Genomic DNA, 6,000 nt, shown 5'->3' with positions numbered 1-6,000 from the left:
ACCGGCAGAAGGCGAAATGTCAGGGTTGGTGTGCATCCCCCCGGGGACCCGGGGAGCTGCTGCTCCAAGTTCAGGTTTAGCACAGGGGGAGCAGCAGTGGCAGCAGGATCCGTGGCGTGAAGCAGCAGCAGCGGCACTGGAGGTTGGAAGTGCTGGTCCTGCCCTGCAGCCTGCCCATGGGTCACGGAGGAGGGAGAGCGGGCGATGCGTGGGGCTCAATGTGCTCCTGGCTGGGTGATCCCACAGCAGAAATGGGAGCAAACTCCTGATGTAACCACCCCGATCACTGGTTGTGAGGGGGCTGCGGCTGTGCTTCACCAGTAGGTAAGGAAGGAGGGATGCTGGGGCTGGTCTGTGCTGAGTACAGGTGAGCGCAGCTACACAGATGATGTCTATGGATGCTAACGACTGGATCCTCTTGACTGGGCATTGAGGTGAATTAGAGCATCCTGAGGAAGAAACCGGACCGAAATCCTGACCTGTACTGAGTGCAGGAACATGGTCCAGCAGGGCCCTGTCTTTACATCTCTAGACAAGACTGTGCTCAACTGACCCATGCGGGGCTTACGAGTCAGGGTTTGCTCTCATACCTGCTGCGATCCACCAGACCCTACAGGCTGCTTGTGCTGTCGCTGCCCACATCCCGCAGGGGTGAAAGTCTCCCTTTTCCTCTGCTTGTTTTCGCCGGTGACTTTCCTGCAGTTTCTCAGTGTCACAGTGGCAGCTTCCACAGGAAGAATTTAGGCAGGGGGGAAGATGTAAAGGTTAAAGGGACAAGAAGCTCCCTGAATTGTGGAGCTCGTCCTTAGTGAGAGCCTCCATGAGCTGATGTGTTCAGCAGACTGTGCAGGGTCGGATTTCATCCCTGGGCCCTTCTGAGCTCCTGCAGGGTCGTTTGGAGAACAGAGCTCACAGTTCATGTGTGGAAGGCCTCAGGTTTACCGTTACTTCCGCAGCGGCTGCAGTGTCAGCAGCTCTTGGGGGCACGGGTGGGTACAGCCACATGGAGGGCTCAGGCGTTGATACCAGCTGGCCTGCTGTGGAGCGGGTCCGTGGTTCTGAGGCACACGAACCCCATCTGAGCACACGGAGGGGCTCGTTCCCAGTCCCTCCTCTGAGCACTTGGTCCTTAAACCGCTGGTGGTTTGGTGCTGCCTGAGCCCCGAGCAGCAGCAGCTCTGGCTCAGGAAGCTGGGTGCTGCCTGGTGCTGCGCTGATGTGTTGGGCACGGCGCGGTGCGGTGCTGATGTGTGGGGCATGGCGCGGTGCTGCGCTGATGTGTGGGGCACGGCGTGGTGCGGTGCTGATGTGTGGGGCATGGCGCGGTGCGGTGCTGATGTGAGGACAAGATGTGATGCTGTGCTGCCGTGAGGGACACGATGCGGTGCTGTGCTGATGGCGGCCGGCCACAGACCCGCAGCGAGAGAAGCAGCCGAGTGCCCGAGAGCCCTTCAGCTGCAGCCCCCTCATGGCCAAGGACACGGTCGTGTTCCCACACGCGATTTGGGATCGCGCTTCCGGGCCGCAGCGGGCACCAGGGAAGCCTGAACGCGAGGCAGCTCCGTGCCAGCACCGCGCAGCCCTCGCCGGCGGCTGGAGGAGCCGTGCTGGGCGCTGAGCCTGGGTTTCTAAGCTGGGCTGGGTCTGTTCCTTGCTTTGGTTTTGTTACACAAAGAGCTGGGGTTTATCAAGCAAACCTGTCCTGACCGCCGGTGGAGGTAATGGAGGGGGTGTCCTGGGCTCAGCAGCAGCAGTTGTTTCTCTCCTCAGCAGCTGGTGCAGCGCTGTGGTTTGACTTTCAGCCTGGAGCAGCGCTGGTAACGCCGATGGTTTCAGTTGCTGCTCGAATGTTTGGTCTGGCCAAGGACTTTGTGAGCCTCGTGCTCTGCCAGGGAGGAGGGGAGGCCGGGAGGAAGCACAGACAGGGCACCTGACCCAGACTGCCCAAGGAGGTATCCACACCACAGCACGGCATGGCCGGGATGTAACGGGAGTTACCCAGAAGGGCTGGGGCTGCAGGGTTGGAGGAGGCATCGGTCGGTGCTCGGCTGGGGGGAGTGGGGCGAGTTATTGGTGGGCTGGTGCTGAGGTGTTGTATTCTTTCCCCTTGTTATTTCCTTTATCATTATCATTGGTGGTAGCAGCAGTGATTTGTGTTATACCTTAGTTACTGAACTGCTCTTATCTCAGCCCGTGGGAGTTGCATTCTTTTCAGTTCTCCTCTCCGTCCCTCCAGGGGTAGAGGGAGGGCAAGAAGGGGGGGAGTGAGTGGACGGGCTGTGTGGTTCATGGCTGACTTTGTTTAAACCACAACAGCGGGGAGAAGAGTTCGGCAGCAGCTCAAAACCCCGGCCTCCCACCTGATCCGATACATTGGTCCCGCTGCTCTTCCGTCCGTAACCTCCTTCTGCTTCGGTGCAGCTGCAATTGCATCAGAGAAAAGGAAACTCGTGTGTGCCCAAGGCACCCGAAGAGCACAGTGACTCCGTGGAACCCCTCCCGAGGTGAGTGTGAGCTCTCCTCCTCGCGAGCCTGAAGCTCCACAGCAGCTTTCCTGCTGCTTTCCGTGAGGAGCTGCTCTTTGGTCGCTGGCTCCTGCTGACACGGAGAGAGGTGCAGAGCTTCCTACCCATGACAACGGGCAGGGCTTCAGCAGCGCCTTCCCCTGCCTGACTGCAGAGGTCATCGTTTGTCTTTCAGCTCAACCTTCTCCAGGATCCCTTGGGAGCTTTTGGTCTGGAAACCAATTGTAAGGCCACAGAGGCCTTTTCTTCCCTGATTTCTCATCAGTCAGAACCCAAATCAAACAGGAGCAGAGGGGTTTGGTGCGTGTTTGGGTTTTGGTTGGTTGTTATGTTCCTGTTCAGGGTTTTTGCCCTTTTCCCCACCCTTTTGGAGCAGTTCAAGCCCCTGTTCTTTGCTGGAGCATTTGTCTGCTCTGTGTGTGTCTGCTTAAAAGCCAGGCAGGGTCTTGGGAATCTTGCACATACCCAACCATCAGTTCAGTTCTCAGACTGCACTGTGTATGTGTTCAAGCAAAGTGTGTGTATCTGTTGTATGGAGATGTTGCTGTCTGGGGGCCAGAGCAGTAACATTCAAAGGCCCTGATGCATGCTTCTGCCTACATCTGACTTAGGTTTGTTTCTCTCCGGGTGCATGTGCCAAATCCATCTGTTCCTTCGCATGGTAACGAGATGATTTTGCTGAGAACTGAGTAAAGGCAGCGCTCGTCACTGGGGGCACGTTCCTGCACTGCAAACGCGCATCAGAATTTGCAAATGCGATGGAAATTGGTTAAATATTTGCACCGACCCTTTCCGGTAGCTCCCTTCACCCCACATCCCCGCGTAACCTTCCTGGGAGCCCGGGCAGGGGGAGAGCTTTGTGGTTGTTAACCCGGCACTGGTCGGTTGCTAATCCAGGACTGACGCACAGACACACTGCCCCCGGCACCGAAATCCCCTGGGATTTTCCTCTCCCCCTTCCCACCAGCACCTTGGTGTCCGGTGGTTTTTCCAGCACCAGGTCCAGCCGAAGCAGCACAGAACCGCACACCTCTGAGGAGGCACCTCCTGTCCCCGCACAGCAGTTGGCCTGTCCTTGTCCTGTGCATTGCAGCCTGGACATGGCTTGCAGGAAGCCGGTGCTGTCACGGGCACCGGTCCCCTTCGTCTGTGCCTCCCCGCTCTGCCTGTGAACCCCACGGCTCGTGCAAGGACACGGGGTTAAACGGGCCTGCTCCCTGCAGCGCCAGGAACAGGGCTCTGGGGAGGCTCCGGTGTAAATCCCGCCGTGGGCACCCGCAGCTGCAGTGATTTGTGTGTTCCGTGCTCAGCCCACGGCTCCGGCTGCAGGGCGTGCTGCAGGGCAGCCTGCGCCCCACCGGCGCAGCGCCAGCCAGGCTCAGACCTGCTCCCGGTGCCTCCGTGGGGCCCGAAAGGCCTCTTAAATTGTGTGGATTTCATACAAAGGAAAACGGATCTTTTCCTGCCCACCTTAGCAAGCCTGTGGTGATTAATGCTGCAAAGGAAACCCAGCAACAGCAAATCCAGGTTTATTATGGGCTGTGGATTCCAGGAGTATGAAAGATGCGCGCTTGGTAAAAGAAATGTTTCCTCCTCCTCGTGCTCCTTCAAAAATATCTCCATAAACCCCTTGTCTCTGCTGCATTTGGATGCTAATGGGATACAGAGCTTCATAACTCCTTGTCTCTCTTCTTGCTAAACTGTATTGCAGAGTAGGTGTGTTCTACTGGGGGAAAGCTTGGCAGAGGATGGGATTCACTCTTTGGTTGTGGAATTGGTCGACTTTTCCTTCATCTGTTGCTCTCACAGAGAAAAGTAGAGGAGATCAACTCCCTGTGAGCACAGGTAGGTCCCTGCAAGAGGCTGGCCCAGAGCCTTCCTGCAGGGCAGGAGCTGGGGGATACGAGGCTGCTGCTGGGTCTGGGGCCCTTGGTGTGGGAAGCGAGCAGGGGATGGGGCAGGTCCCATCTGTACCTGACCAGCCTGTGGGGCTTTGTCCCCAGTCCCTGGGTCCGAATGCAAACCTGAGGGGTTCCTTTGAGCGAGGGGTCCCAGAGGCTCCGTTCCCAACCACAGCAAAGCCTCCCCACTGCTCGGAAACAAAGGCCCACTGTGAGTCAGGATGTTCTTCCTGCTCGAAGGTAGCCAGGAATTGCAGATAGGGATTACAGAGTTTGAATGCTGCACTATTTACGATGTGTGCTCAGTCACCTAAATCAGGTTGGCAGTGTTTGAGCTTTGCCTGGATAATTGATTCAAATGTAAATTGAATGAATAAATCCTTTACAGCTAAAATATGCTCTCTTTTTATCTTGATTCTCTTTCTTCCTCTTTGTCAAATGGCATAGAAAATAGGTAGTTATAATCTCATGAATAGATATTTGACAACCTTTGCAGGAGGGTGGGTGAAATGAGGTTTGTGTGGTCTGGTTTGAGATGCTCTCCTGCGGTGCTCATCGGATTCCAAACCTGTTCATAACTTGGCTCCTGTGCTTCTGGTCAATAATCTGCTTGTGCTCACGCTTGTGCCACTCTCCAGTGGCGAGGCCAGGTGGAGATTTATGTCTGTGAGTGCACATTAGTCAAGGGCAAAGCATCAGAGGATTTTCTGTTAACAGCCATGGAATGAAATCCTGGGGTGGACGCGCGCCCTGCTGGCATCAAAGGGCTCTTTGCTTTGGGAATCTGCGCAGAGAGGCTCGGACTGGCACCAGGACAAGCCTTTGTGTGCATTTTGTGGGTGTTTTAAGCTATCTTCCCTTAAGGCTTCCTGACGTTTCAGTAGGAGCAGGGCTAGCGCGCTGACTCCCAGCCAAGCGACCCGCACGGTGTGAGCCTTCATCCCAGCCCGGCTGTGTTTAATCAGCAGCTCCACAGATGATATTCTTGGAGCTGGTGTGTGTCCAGCGCAGTCGGGCTCCACATCCCTTGTCCTGGCAGCATTCCTGCTCCTGGAGCAAGCATCAGCTGGTGCATGGAGTCGGGCACTTGGCATTCCTCGGGCTGTACCTGTCTGGGTGCTTGTCCTGCCTCGGGGCAGGAATCCCAGCGTTGAGCACCGGGCCCTGGCTGCTGTGTCGGGATTTAGCTCTGCCCTCGTCAGCTTTTCATTCTGCTCTGGCATCCACATGGTTCAAGTACCCTGAAGGGATCATCCCTGCCCATGTGTGACGGTGGCGGCTGCTGCTTTCAGCTCCTTCGGACGGAAGTACCAGCACCCACCGGCCTCCCTGCATGGCTCTGGGCTCCGGGAGCTGGAGCCCACCAAGGTAACGTGTTACTGGGCACCGCAACGCTTCCCCGGGTCCTCAGTGCGGGTAAATGTCCGGACTTCTTGAATCCAATCAACTTCCTGCCTTTGGAGACATCCTCCGGCACAGCAGCCCCTGTTTCAGCCTCCTGTGAAGACGCATTTCCTCCTGCCACTTGTGCAGAAGCAATAGACCCGGCTTGAGCTGCCCGTGCCACAGCCCCG

The sequence above is a fragment of the Lathamus discolor genome, chromosome 11 (assembly GCF_037157495.1).
Source record: "Lathamus discolor isolate bLatDis1 chromosome 11, bLatDis1.hap1, whole genome shotgun sequence".
In the NCBI taxonomy this organism is placed as follows: Eukaryota; Metazoa; Chordata; class Aves; order Psittaciformes; family Psittacidae; genus Lathamus; species Lathamus discolor.
The sequence above is the reverse complement of the archived record's forward strand: the minus strand, read 5'-3'. Positions refer to the sequence as shown.